Below are 14,881 nucleotides of genomic sequence, written 5' to 3' on the forward strand. Positions count from 1 at the left end.
ATTGTGTTTGCTTTACCATGCATGGTAAGAATCATGTATTTTTCTTAAATTAGCATAGCCTGTAATGTGGATGATGGAAGTGGGACCTCCAGCTTAGGGTATCCTGCATAATAGGAGAAAATTTCTTACAACACCTTTTGTTTTGAATTGATTGTCTGTTTTACTGCAGATCTTTTTACAAGAAGATTTTTTTTCTTGCTGTATGTCTGCTGGTCTGAAAGGCTGTTTGTGCATACGGCATATTAAGAAGTGTTATTTTCTAGTTTTTTTCCCCCTTTTTCTCATGTCACTTTAAAGTTCCCTTTTATAATAATGGCCCTCAATCTCCGGTGATGGAGCCGTCACTGTGAACAATGCTGGTGAGTGTATTGTCTCGCTGTCCTTTCACTCAAGACAAAGGTCAAAAGAACAGCTTAAAAAAATGTTCAATTCTCCAATTATGACTTTGCATAGGAAGATAATTTGAAGAATGTATAAGCACTTAGGTGAAAATAAAACAGAAATACAATTTTCCGTCAGTTTCCGCAAGTACTTTTTTTAATATACTGACATGAATAATTACAAACCAAATTTCTCTGTGAGATTTACATCATTTTACGTATTAAAAAATTAAAGAGCTGAAGGACACTAAAGAATTATTCTTCAACAGATTTTATTTTTCCAAAGTCTTGTGTGTTGTTTTTGTTTTTGTTCAGGTCAAACTGACAAGTTTGTCTTTCTAAAAGATATTTGTTTCATGATTTAAGAAATTACACTTATCTAGATGAGTTTGTCACAAATGAGACAATATAGCAGTGAAGAACATAGGATGTTACTGATTTGGGGGATTTGGTGTAGAATTTATTTTTACTGCACATAACCAGAATTAACGGATACACCTTTTCAATGTGTACATTTTCTACATGCTTCGCTTATAACTTTAAAAACCATTTATAATTAACACATTAATTTTAAGGACTTGCTGTTGTTTTATTTTTCTTTCACGACCATGAATGGCATGTGATTACCATCTAGTTTTAACAGTTCAGAAAGTGCTGTAGAGGGAGAGCGATTTAATTCTTTAGAAAACATAAATTCAGTACTGCTTCAGTTCCTTTCCAGACATATATGATGTTGCTTTTATTTTTATCTTTAAGAGCTTAATTCAGTTTCTTCATAGTTTCTGTATTTCTGTTTATGCGGGGTTTTTTTGGGTTTTTTTTTTTTGGTCATTTTTTTAGGCTAAAGGGGTAATGGTACAGTGAGACACTGAAAAAATTCTAAAAGCATCGGTGCCTATTGCCCAACACTCTGCAGTAGGCAATATTTGTTATCAGATTCATCAGTAGTGCAAAGGTATGTGGCTGGATGAGGGCTCTCCACACACCGGTGTTAAACGGTGACTTTGAGCAATGATGTGCAGCCTAACCAGGGACGGCGACAGGGAGGAGGCCACAGCTGTCTGGTACAATCGAAACTCACCTTCAAAGCCAAGCAAATCCCAACACAGGAACTTGCATTTTTTGTGCTTGAGCATCATGAAGGATGATGACTTCACCTTTTCTGGGTTGTCTTTGCCTTAATAGGTTGTAGCAGATACAATTTTATGAAAATGATGTTTAAGTATATCATGCATTCTTAGATATTATTTTACATCGATGATGCCAGATGCATCTCCTTTGAAATAATTGATACGAGTTGTGTAGGGGCACCAAGCACGCTGTGGAGGACTGGAATGTGCCAGAGTAGGACAGAAAAGAGTTTTCTTGCATACAGAGATCTGTGAGTGCACGGATGGATGTCTGTCAGGGGTGTGTGTACACAATTTAATGTAATTGTGCACATGCTATAGTTTAACAGAACACGCATGTATATAAATGATATAATTTTATATATAATCAAGTGTTCATTTGATTTTTGCATAGTGAACAATTTTATTTATCCATCCAAGGTCTTTTTGGATGCATACACAAGACTTTCAGTGTGTGGTTATGTATTTCTGCATGTATTAGTGTATAAATGTATAGAAAGAAATAAGCGTAGGTCTGTCTGTCTTCATCACAAGATTGTTCCCAGTCTTTATTAATTCAAGCTTTTAAATCTGTTCATGGCCTTACATAGAAGGTGTTTTGTAAAGGCAAAATGATGTACAAATATACCATACAGATTGCATTGAAAAAATTGGCCGTTTCTCTGGGAATATATATTATTATGTATTATATAGGATTAGGTGTTACTAAATAACTGCAGTTAGATTGTCTGTTTATAAATCAATGAACTGGTGTTTTTTTAAAGAGGAACAGAAATTTTCTTTAAATGGAATATCACAGACTAATTTGAAAAACAGTATGGAGAACATAGATCCAGCTACAACATTGTCAAGATAAAGATGGGCTCGAGTGGCATAGCCATAAAAGTCAGCAATTTGGAATTTCTTTTATCTGTTTATTTATTTTTTGATGGTTTTGGAATTTTTATCTTTTTTTTTTTTTTAATGTGGTCTTGGTTTGGTAAGCCGCAAAATATAGTGTGCTTACCCTTATGGAATAACTTAAAAGGTTCTTTGATTATGAAATATTTTGGGGTTTTGTTTTGATTTCATCACCTACAATGTATCTGACAATTGTCTTTTTGTCTTTTTATTCTTTTTTAAAGTGTTTTTTGTTTTCCTACAGAGCAGTATTTTTTCCCTAGCAATTACAGTTAGGGGACTGTCATTACAGAGCAACCATAAGCCCTAATCACTGCCCATGATCATTACTTCTCTAATAATATGGACTGTCTCTGTTGAAATTTCCCTTCTTGATTTCCTAATCTAACATGGACTTTTTTCTTAAAATACTAACAAATTTAATTCCATGGCCTTTTTTAAATAACATAATTTTGAAACAAAACCAAAAGCTCTCACACAGTACAGTGATGTGCTATCTATATATGTTTCAATGTGCTAATTTTCCCTAGAATTTTCCCTTGGGTGTTTAGGGAAAAACAGATTCAGCCCTCTTAATTGTTCCATGAAAGAAGAAAAAATATCTGCTTTTGGCTGGTTTACTTTCTTAACATACTGTTACTTTGCTTTGGTCTCTGCAAAATGTTATAGATTCAATTCCCCTGTTGGAACAAGAGTTAAAAATTAATTCATGAATAATAAAAGCCAATCAGTCTTGTTGAGTTTAAGAAGGATTAGAAGAAAGGTTTTTGTACAGAAGCAGTTATATATCTTGGTTGTGATATTGTTGGACTAATAGATATTGTACTAGGTCCCACTGGTTATCTGATAAAGGTAGCTGATTTGCAAACAGGATTGTTATCCTGATGACTAACGAGTCTAATATTGGATGGGTTAAAAGAGAATGTATGTCTGGTGTCTATTATAAGTTCTTGACTCCCTCTTAGAAGACAATTGCTTGATTCAGATGGATAGATTGGAAAGGAACCAGTTAATATAACTGCAAAGAAATGGTTCCCACTATTATACTGTAGCTGGAATATGCAAGCAGAGTTATCCGACTGAGGCATTGAATTCCACTGAGTGTCAGCGTGTCTGTGGTGGAGAGCTGTCCATAATTGCTGAGAAACCTGCACAGACATCAGGCTACCCTGTGCTTAAATCATGTAACGGATACAAGGTGGATACAGAAAAGCCTCATGAATCCCTTAAGATAGAGGAAGGATCTGCACACAAAATTTTGTGATGCAAAACCCCCTGTCCCTACACAGATCGGCTGTGTAACAGTGGAGAGGGGAGAAGGAAGTAGGAGACATGTCTCTGGAGGAAGGAGGGCATCCAAAGTGACAGAGATCTCAAATTTTTTTTTTTTTTAAGGATTCATTGCTAAAGGTAGAGTTAAACGGAAAGATGGTGGATGAAGGTGGCTTGTTTTAGGAACAGTGCTTGAGCCTGACATGAGGTATAAGAAGGCTGCAAGTCCTTCAGCTCAGTTAGGTGGAAGTCTCGGGAACGGACAAAGAGGATGTGACTGCTGTGGGCAAGACAGGAATGGATACATCTTTTCAAATATCTGCTCCATGAGAGCTTCTTAGGACTACAGACCCCTGTTAAGAAAAGCATCTTGAGCAATAAATTGTTCTTGTGTGTGGGGAGTCCACTGTCACATTCAAGAGCCACAGCATCTCTGTCTTTCAGCTGTGTCATGGGAAAACTTGTAAACGGAGCATCTTCGTGAGGTTAAAGACAGTGATATTCAGCCTGCAGGCTGTTACATTTGGGTAGAAATAAAGGCAGCATAGAGAGGTGTCCATCTTTTGAAAGGAGAACAATTTTGCTTCCTTCCGTGCAGGACTGGCCAGTGTCCTTGCCTCCAAGTGCCCATCGCTGTAGTGCAGGTAGGAGCTGGAAGAGCTCTGCAGCCATCTGCAGGGCTCTGCTGACAGTGCGCCGGGCTGCACAGGGGCTGCGGGGCCGGCCTGCAGAGCAGCCCTCGCACCTTTGTTTTCACAGGACAAATCTTTGAAAATGGTCAAATTACTCTGTCCTCCTCTAAAAGGGTTTCTACATGCGGGTTTCTCCTGGGCATACTCCTCTACATGCGTGTTTCTCCTGGGCATCTTGGCTCTCAGTACTGCGTAAGAGAGCATTTCCATGTTCATGGACCTGATGGAGTCTTCAGGGAGACTCTCTGTCATCCCTGCTGTGCACTCCCTTCAGCATCTTACTCGTGTAAGTTTGGATGCCTGAAGGGTGATTACACAGTCTGTGAAGATCTCATGGTAAGGAAGCTTGATGGGGAAAGAGAAACCTTAGTGTTTTGCATGAGTTTCACACCGACTTTGAAAATTACATTAATCTTCATGACTGCATAATTTGTGTTTATGTACACTTTTTCCAAAGTGGAGCAAACTCTTGCTTTCTCACAGAATCACAGAACTGCAGAGCTTGGAAGGGACCTTTGGAGGTCATCTGGTCCAACCCTGTGCTCAAGCAGGATAATCTAGGGCTGGTTGCTCAGGACCAGGTCCAGATTGCTCTTGAATATCTCCAAGATAAGGGACACCACAACCTCTCTGAGAAAACTGTGCAAGTGCTTGGTCACCCACAGTAGTAACAAAATGTTGGCTTATGTTCAGAAAGACCCTACTATATTTCAGTTCTTGGCCTCTTGTGTCCTTTGAGGGTTTTTATCTCCTACTTGAGTTTGCCCAATCATTTTATGGTGTCTCAAAACTCTTTCTAGTTTGTCAGTCACTTCCTAATAAAGTGACACACAGAAATTTTAGATTCTTTTAGGCTAAATTTATGCATAAGAAAAGTATCCCCTTCCTGGTTCCTTGGGAATATAACTGTCATTGAGATAATTGAGACCTGAATTGTTGGGCTCTGGCAACCTGAGCTAAGAATAACAGGTATGTTGTCTTAAAATTACAATTGGTTCACCAAAAGCATCTATTATGTCTCATGAGGATATACAGGAATTTCTCATCTTTTTTAGAATATAGCGTATCCACATCACAATATGATGAATATGTAGAGATATTTGTTTTAGATATCCTCTATCTTTTTTTTACTCAGTAGCTGGTTTATCATCTTGTTTATCAGCTACCCAGTCTTGTCTTAATAGGGTAAATGAATAGCAGTGAGCAACAATTAAATGCAGATTTAACCAGGAACAGTCCATTCATTTGGCAGTTCCCATTACTTTGACTGTCCTCATTGCCTCTGGTTTCTTCTGGAAGAATGCCATCTCAGTGGTCTTTGGTAGCTTTACATCACCGATGTGAGAGTTAGGACATGAATGTACTCCACTGTTCATAATATGGGCTACTGAACCAGGAAAAAAACTTGAATAGCCATAGAGAAAAATTTTGGAGTAGAATGCCATATCAAAATGACTTCTACCATGATAGAAAACCTTCTGCCTGTAATAATGTAGTCAGTACTTGCAACCTTCTAGAAGTGACTACTGTGCTAACAGGTTCTGTTGCACTCGCAGCAATAGGTAATTTATATCAGGTTACTTCATCTTCTGAGAGCAGCTAACAACCATGAAATACTGTCACTGCTGTTGAAGAAAGAGGCTGGTGTTGAAAATTTATATGGGAAACTAGATAGCAGAAACCACAAGATGAAGAAGCCATCTACAACCTTTGAGCATGCTTGGGGACTTCCTTTTTAAAACTGTCCTCCAGGGTACTTTGAATATGAATCTGTTGTCATTTTTTGCTACTGTAAATGACAAGGAACTCTGAAAATCAGATTGGTTAGACCAATGTAAAATTGGTACAAGATTAGTATTGAGCCATTCAGTTCAACATCACGGTAGAAGAAGAAATACACAGAAGCCATATAAAAATCATATTGAAGTGAGGGGGCAGGAATCAACTATAACTTTGTACAGGAGTGGCAGAAACAAGCAATTTTCTTTCCATAAATCTCTGCCAGGTGCTCTTAGTGCCTCAGATCACTGGCTGATTCTTTCAGAGTTCAGGTTTCATGCTTCTAATGCATGAAATGATTCCTTCACCCCTTTGGGAATAATTTGGAGTATGTTGGAGAAGGCAGCATAGTGGTAATTGGGGAGCAGTTTGATGCATTGCTAAAATGCACAGAGGACAAAATGCCAAATGAGGTGTGAGAGCAGGTGAAGTGTGAACTCGCTGAAGTTGCAAAGACTATTATCCAGACAAAAACACACCAGAGGTGAGTAAAGCAGGACTCCAAAGAAGCATTCCAGCATGTGGAGAATTCAAGAGATCTCCAGAGGAGAATGCCCTTTTCCAAATTTATGAAGATGAAACCCATGGGATATGGAGGAAACCCATCTCCTGTGCAAACGAGAAGACTGCAACAGGATAGCTGGGAAGAAGAGACTCAGCTCTGGTTTTAAGCTTATTTTAAGGCATCCATACATATAATGCCATCAAGTTGAGTAGCAATTGCATCCTTAGAGCAATAGATAAAATCAAGATAAAGAAGAAGGCAAGTGTAACAAATCATGCCTTAAGCAAAAGCTCCCTGTGGGTAGGAAGTCTAAGTTTAGTACCATCTGATTCTGTAGTATACTGAGAACTCTGATGCTGCAAGGACCTGCAAGACAGTGTCAGACAATATTCTACTACTCTGCACAAGATCCAAAGCAGAGTTGATCATTCAGAGTTATCTCAGTTTTGGACTGTAAACAGTGTACTTCCACTGAACGCTGTTGGAGCTGTGTTTGACTGGAGATGGTGCACTGGGGGAAGGACAAGCAAGGGCAGAACCTGTGCCATGGAGCTTGAGGTCACACTGGGACAGAGAAATGGTGGCCGAAGAGCCAACAGCAAGGTCCTGTCATTGTGGCTGCATTTTGGCTTGTGACTAAGGTTTTTGTGTGAAGTGTGGTAGAAAACAGCTGTTCCTCACACCTCTTCTCATTTAACTTTCCTGAAGATCCTCTGAAAACATACAACGATTACTTCCTGCAAAAAGATGGAGTTTGAATACAACAGCTTTAGGAGAAAGAGAGATCACAGCAGAGGAAGAAAGATTCTGCTAGCATATGCATGGGTTTCTGTTGTTAAAATTGAATGAGAATTGGTTTAAAAACTGGGGTCAAACCTTTGCTTTGGGGTCAAACTACTGCTTTGTTTCTCTCCCAACTTTCTAATTCAGTATGCACCATTTGGCTGTTGCGCTGGGATGGGACTTTGCTCCACACTTGCTGACTGTCTTATTTTGTCTTTCTGCTGCAAGGTGAAAGTAGTGATCAGCATCCTTGTGAGGTGAGGAAGAGGTACATATGAAAAGCTTGCCCACACAAGCACACAGGTCCCTTCTGCCTGATAGCCCTTCATGACCCTGTCACTGGCTGGAAGCACAGCCTACCCCCGTGGTGAGGAATCTGAAAGCTGGGTGGTGATGGGAGCAAACTGCCCCGCGGTAAGACATAAAGCAGCAGGATCTTTCAGAGGGAAGAGGAGCATTGAAATGGAGCTTCTGACGTTGGGACAAGCTGCTGTGTATAATATCATGGGGCCTGAAGAAAGAGAACTGTTCCCTTGGGATGAGGAGATTTATTGCGGTGTGTTTAGCACCCCTGCAACTAGAGAAGAAAGAAACACATTAGCAGCTGGTAGGAGGCCTGTGCTGCACTTTTGCTCCAGTGGAAAAGGCAGGAAAGACACATTGCTGTGAGGTAGGATGGGAGTGGAGCTCTGCACATGGGCTGGGGCAAATTAGAGGAACACTGACTTGGTGTGGAAGAAGGAAAATCTTAAATTATGTTTTTCATGGGGATAGAGATACTGCAGGATGTCCCCCAGAGAAAAAGCTCAGTCAGTGAGCTGGAAAATGAGAGAACTGGGGACCACTAATCAGTTAAAAAAAATTTTCTGGCATGTTCTACTGGCCACTGCTGGGTATTAATATGGTTTCAAGTATTCATGCTGTGTTGGAGGATTACAGGTTGTTTACCTTTTGGCTTTTGCAGTGTGGTACAAGAGAGGGTTTCACTTTTCCCCAACTTTTACCTGAAGTCCTTCCTGCTGAGTAGGATGGAGGGAACAGAGAACAGCACATGGCAAACCTCTTCTACTTGAGAAGTTCATGAGCTGATGCAACTGCTATGCAGTTCCTGTTCTGGCAGCTCTTTACAGTTGTGCAGTGCTTGCTCTAGAAATTGTACACAGAGATGGGGAAGGAATGGACGGTTCTGTGTTTTACCTGGTTTTGAGGAATACTTTGCATTGTTATTCATATAAATATGCCAATGAACATAAGGAGAGTAGCATGCTGTCTTCTGCTTCTTGGTGTAAATCAATTTGCTACCTCGCCTAAGTGCTTTATGCATTCACTGTTTGCACACCTCTTGTGTATCTCCAGCTATGCTAAAGCAAGCAAGGGTGTCTTCCTTGAAGCTCTGTCTCTGTTGCAGGAGATGCTTCTCACTGAACTGAGTCTCAGAGCACCTCCTTGGCTTAAGGAAGGTGCTGTAAGGATGACTTCTGTAAAGGTAGTACATAAAACAACATAACAGGAGTGTGAAAGTATTAAATCCATGAAGGAATTCCAGTAGGAGTTGGAGATTTGGGGCTGGGCTTTTTGAGCAAACACTTACCTAAAGTGTCTTCAGGACTAAAAGGTACTTTGCAGAGGTCAGATGAATAGCGTTTGTTCTGAAGAGCTACAGTTTTAATGGACAGGAAGCAATACAGTGCTGGACAAGAGAGTCTAGCACCTGAAAAATTAGTTTTGAAAAAGTCAGTTGTAAGATCTTGCTTAAACAGTATTATTGCCTACCTCCTGCCTTCTAGAAGGATTTAAAGGAGCAAAGTGAAAGAACTTCACAGGAGTAGGAGCTAGGGCTGAGCCATGTTTGCATGCAGTGGTGCTGAGCCTCTATCAGAAATGTCCTTTTCATGATGTGCATTCTGACATTTCCTTATCATTTGGGGAGCAAGGATGCATCTTTTGCCTCCAGCAGCCCAGCTGCCAGGATAGAGTAAATATTGCTTTGTGGCCAAAAGGTCCTGTTAGCCTCCAGGAGACACAAAACAGCAGCACTCAGAAAAATTAACAGCAGTAAAAGTACATTATACAATTCATCGATCTTTTGTTTTCAACACTGAAGCAATGCTACTTGGGGCACACAGGTTATACCAGGGTCAGCACTTTCATTAGGAGATCCCTGGTCCTCCAGCCTCACCCCAGCACCCTGGATGGGTGCCTGCAGTAGGTGCAGGCACTTGCCTGGCATGAATGGGTGAGGCTGGGAGCAGCGACTCAGTTCTCAGCAGCGTGAAAAATCAGAGGCAGTTAGGTACGAGTGAAAATATTATAAGTTTCCCTGGTGTCAGCACAGGACAGTTCTGACTTTAAAAATGAAATATGGCAGCTAATTAATCTAGATCACAGCTTAATCGCCTGTGGTGGGTTTAAAAAAAAAAACATTTTTGTGTGAATTTAGCACTTATGAAAGTGAGAGGCTGGAATTACTGCATAGACCAAAGCACAGCATGGATAAGCTGTCTCCTGCTGGCTCTGTTCATGCTCCCCTGTGGTGGCCTGCAGTAGCCACTGCTATTTCCTACAGTCTGCCTTTCATACCCTCCCTTGCAGCAGCATGTAGCCAGTGTGACACACACCTCCCCTGAGCCTCCGCAGCTCCTCGTAGGAGCAGTCAGAGCTTCAGAGGCAGCAGATCGGCAGCTTCACTCGGGACAGTACGGGGAACGCCTCTTCCCAGGGCCCAGGCTGCCGTGCGCTCCCAGCATTGGGGGTTTGGTGAAACACGGTGCTGCCCTGGAAGGTGTGCTGTGAATAGGGAAAGGAAAGGGATTGGCAGAGAAGGCACTGAGGCAGAGGTCGGGAAGCTCAAAAGATTTAGGATTTGACAGCTCTGTTCTTTCCCTCATACCAGCAGCAGGCCTGTGCTGGGGAAAAGAAAAACAATCTGTCCAGTTTTGTAGATTGAGTATGTTTATGTTTTTGTACAGATTTCAGAAAGACGAAGCACGAATCCTTCATTGCACATCTCACCCATCATTAGTGAGTTGCTTTCTGCCAGTGTTTTCAGTAGATGTAGGTCTTGTAGAGAAGGGCATTGCAGGCACTGTCTGCAAGACAACATCAGCCAGTTGGTTGAGCGAAGTGAGGGACAGCATGGGGAAAGCAGGTGCATGATTGAGAAACAAGCAAAACAGATGGACCAAGCTGAGTGCATGTGATAGATCACAGAAAGGACCAGGACAATGTGAGACATGACTGTCTATTAAATTTTGTGGAATTACTAAAATAATCTGTCAGCAAATGGACAATTTTCTACTCTGTTCAGTCAACTTTTTTGGTAAGAGTCTCTGCAGTTGGGAGTAAGCCATTTCCTTTTTTCTTCCTCTTTCATTCACACTTGTGCTAAATGGTGGTCCTGAGTGTTCTTGCAGGTTAGAAAAGCTGAGCAGGAGCCAAGCATGCAAATGTGGAAGGCAGGGCTAGAGTTGGTGTTGCTGACCAAAAAGTCTTTGCTCTGAGAGCTGGCACCTCAACCTGGGATCAAGGTTGTCCTGTGTCCCTAGCGCCCATCTTGGCATTGCAGTATTGATTATTTGGTAGATTCTGGTGTTCTGATTAAATTTCAGCACAGATGTTTACATTTATCCTTATTTTCCATTATAGTTTTAATGGGACAAACAATTCTCTTTTTTATTCAGAAGAGCTGCTGTATTAGGCTTCAGAGATGGGATGAGTGAAATGGCCTCCTAATGTCCACACAATTTTGAGTGGCCTTGTGGATGAACTGTACCACATGTTGCTTATTATTCACTGTAAGTCATAATTTCTAATGTATTTTTTTACAGTGATCTGAGCAGATAGAAAAGGAACTCTTCCATTTTATGAAGTAATAACTGTAACCTAGGTGAAATAAAGCACAAAGCCAAAAGCTTTATACAAAAATGGATTGTTAATGTTAATAAAATACAGTAATACTGTTTTATACTGTAACGTTCAGCAATTATCCTGACTTAAGTAGGAGCAAATACTTGGTGATTAATTTGAATAAAAATGTTATTTCTTCTTTTGTCATTTAGATGAATTAGGAATATGAAGCAGTCATATTTGCTGAGGGTGTGGGGATAGTGAGGCCAGAGGACAAGAGAGATCTGGAGAATACAGTAGTCAGTCAATATTTTGACTGGCAAAGGAGGTCCTGTCCTAGCATAGTAAGTAGGGAACAACATGATCTTCAGCTTCAAAATGCAATATTAGTGGATTGGTTTTTGTTGTGTAATATTTGATCTGTGAGGGCCCTGTGGCTGGAAGCCTGTAAAGCAATTTGAAAAATGTAAGGAATGTGTAACAAGGTAAGAACTAAGAGAAGAGGCAAAGAATTTACAGCAGTGTGGAATAGGTTGTAGCAGGGAAAAAAAGGGAGAAATGCACATACAAGAAAGCACTTTTAAAAGATTCAAGATAGGCGCATGTCCACTAGGTCAGAAATGAGAATCGGGTTTGTCCTCTTCAATGTGACATTGTTACTATGCAGTGCATACCTCCACAACATCTCAAACCTCACGGTTTTGTCTGAGGAAGAGTAACAGATACATGCGTTTTTGGAATACCTGCGATTTGTTCTTGTGAAACAGGATTTTGAGAAGCCTGTGGGCACACAGTTAACTCATTTTAATTCAGCCCTTGTGGGAAAGGGTCGGGGTCTCTCACTCTGTCTCTTTGAAATTCCTTTGTAGAAAAGATGGTTAGTTAGCATCGACTGAGCATCAGCCATGGAGGCTCAGCGAATAATCCCACTCCGCGTTAGAAGAGGAGAGAAATCGGACGGGGTGAAACAGCAATGATTAGTTAGCTTTAGTGAAGCCTGGGGATGCATGTGGTCTAGGTGGGATTTATTTGGCTTTCCAAATTTTAATTTCTGTGTTTCTCTGTGAGCTTGTCAAAACCAGGCAACCAGCAATCCCAGAGGTAAACGAGCAGAACTAAGTGAGATATCTCACTTTTCTCTTCTTGATTTTTGTGGAAATTTCCCCCTTTTTGTTTTCCTTCATTTGTGATTCTGGGTCATGGAAAGGTGAGAGCATCCCTGAAGATGGCAGCACAGGCTCCCCAAATCCTGCAGTGCTCACAGAATGTGGAGTCAATGCTTTCTGGCCTGGCAGAGTGAACCTTTCCCTGTTTCCTTCCTTCCTTTACTTGCAGACAGTCAAGTGGATATTTCTCCTGCCCAGGGCTTTCTTCTGCTGTCTGGTTCATGTTCCCAGTGAGTGGAGATTATCTGTACAGCATTTTGGGGTTTTTTTCCTAACTTCCTTAAGGTAGTACTAAAATTTTAGCCTGAGAATTTTTTTTCCTAGCTGTGCTGAAGCAAAACTATGTCTTTGCATTGTTGTCAGTTCTGAGTGAAAATTATATTTCTCTTAAAATAACTGAATCAAAATCAAACTTATATCATGAAGGAAAACAAATCCTGAAAACTGTTTAAATGTATTTATAATGGAAGTTTTGGAGCAAATCAAAGGTTTTTGCAGATTTTTTTGGTTTTTTTTTTGTTTTTGTTGTTGTTATTGTTAAAAAGAGATTTTTTTTCCTGAGGTATTATGTCCCTACCAATAAATGAAATACATACGTCACTCTAGGAAACCCACAAAGTAAGCACATTTTTTATTTCTGCAAAACATCTTTCTGGTGAGGAGATCTCTGTGTGTTGCAGTGTGTACATAAGCACTAATTTCAGAGACCTTTTAATCTTGGCAGCATCTGTATCACACTGTCTGTGTCCTGTGTCTATTCATACTCTGTGCCAAAGTCATAAATGACAAAATGTTTTTCTTTCTTCTCCTGCTAACCTGTTGACTTTCTCCTTTTGAGGTGTGTCTGCTTCAGTCTGATCCAGATTGCCTTTGACTTAAAGTTATTGGAACTTATTTTTCTGCTTCGTACCGATTTTAGAGTTTTCAGAGTTAATTTCTCTTCTACATCTGTTTTACTCCCCATGATTCCCATCTTCTTATTGTCTCTGTCTCACTAGTTAAATTGGCTTCCCAAGACTGCATCTAGAGCACACCTGTTAGAGCCACTCGAGGTTCACTTCTCCTCTCACCTCAGCCAGGCCTCCCCCTCATCTGCAGTGTTGCTTTGCCCCAGACTGGATGAGTTTAAGTGTTTGAATACTACCAGTATGAATGATATATTCTGCTATACACTCTGCTATTCTGGGAAGTTTTGTAACCTGAAGAAGCCAATATTGATGGTTTAATTACTTCCCAGGTGTGTAAGGAGGGCAAAGCTACTACTTAGGTTTATCTCCTGGGCAGTTCTGCAGTATCACCCTTTACTAGTCGAATTTAGCACCGCCCTGGCCAATGGCTCTTTTAACAGGAAGTTCTAATAAGGAAACTTTCCTTGGTACCAGCACCAGAGGAGGCAGCCTGTGGATGGCTGACACTGGAAGTCTCTGTACTGTGAGGCTTCAACAAGTTCACCATCTATTTGCCTGATATGCCCTGCAATCATATGGCTCTGTTCTGACCCAAGCAACATATAATGGTCTTCACAACACAAATGCTACTTCCTAGATCCTTCCTTCCCCACCTAATGGCTGTGATTTAAACACTAACATTGCATCTTCACCTGTCTGCAGACGGCAGCACTTACCTTTTTGTGACAGGGTGCTATTCAGCAGCCTACCCTCAATTTCCCAGGAAAATGGGACCACACATCACTGACCCTGAAGTGCAGCAGTGAGAGTATGATGCTTGTTTGGGATTGTAGGACATCCTTTTCTACATGTTGGATTCAGTTCTTGCTGTCCTGAAATATTCACTGGAGCTAAAATGTGACAAACTGTTTCTGTAATGACAGAAGAGGAAATTGCTCTTTAAGAACTGAGACATCACTGAACTTGTCAGATATGAGAATTCTTGTTGTTCCTTCTTGTGCAGAAGTCCAAGTTTCCTCAGCTTTCCTGTAGTCAAAAGTTCCAAAGAAATCGATGATTCCTATTCAAAGATTGTCATCTTGTGTAACAGTAGGCTCCAGACTGACCTCCAGGTGAAGCAGCTGTTACTGGATGTCATGCAGAATGTGTATAGCCCTACATTGTTAAAGATGTTAACAATAATTAATTTTTTTTCAAAATGTATTTCCATGTGTGTGTTCTGTCCCCTGCGCTGTTTCCTCTGCCCTTGAATATTGAGATACTGTGGGAGGTTTGTGCTGTTCCATGAGGTCTACACAAAAGCAAGGGAGACTCCCCGTGGAAGGTGCACATGGACAATGCATCTCAAAGCTCCTAAGGCCAGCTGGTTGGCAGCTCTTCTTTCCTTTCTTTATTTTCCAATGAGTGAGTGTACAAAATGGAACTAGAGTTTCATGTAGGACATGAAGCCAAGTCCTGAGCATATCCTTGCTATATACTTTTCATGCTGGAACACTGAAAACATACACTGGGTATTTGAA

General features: G+C 40.7%; 1 protein-coding gene across 5 annotated transcripts in view; it reads left to right on the top strand.

Moving 5' to 3' along the window:
- The window catches only part of ESRRB (estrogen related receptor beta), a 126,087-nt gene that overhangs the window by 51,670 nt on the left and 59,536 nt on the right, over window positions 1-14,881 (top strand). The gene's annotated exons all lie outside the window — the stretch shown is intronic.

Source organism: Motacilla alba, chromosome 5, assembly GCF_015832195.1.
Source record: "Motacilla alba alba isolate MOTALB_02 chromosome 5, Motacilla_alba_V1.0_pri, whole genome shotgun sequence".
NCBI lineage: Eukaryota > Metazoa > Chordata > Aves > Passeriformes > Motacillidae > Motacilla > Motacilla alba.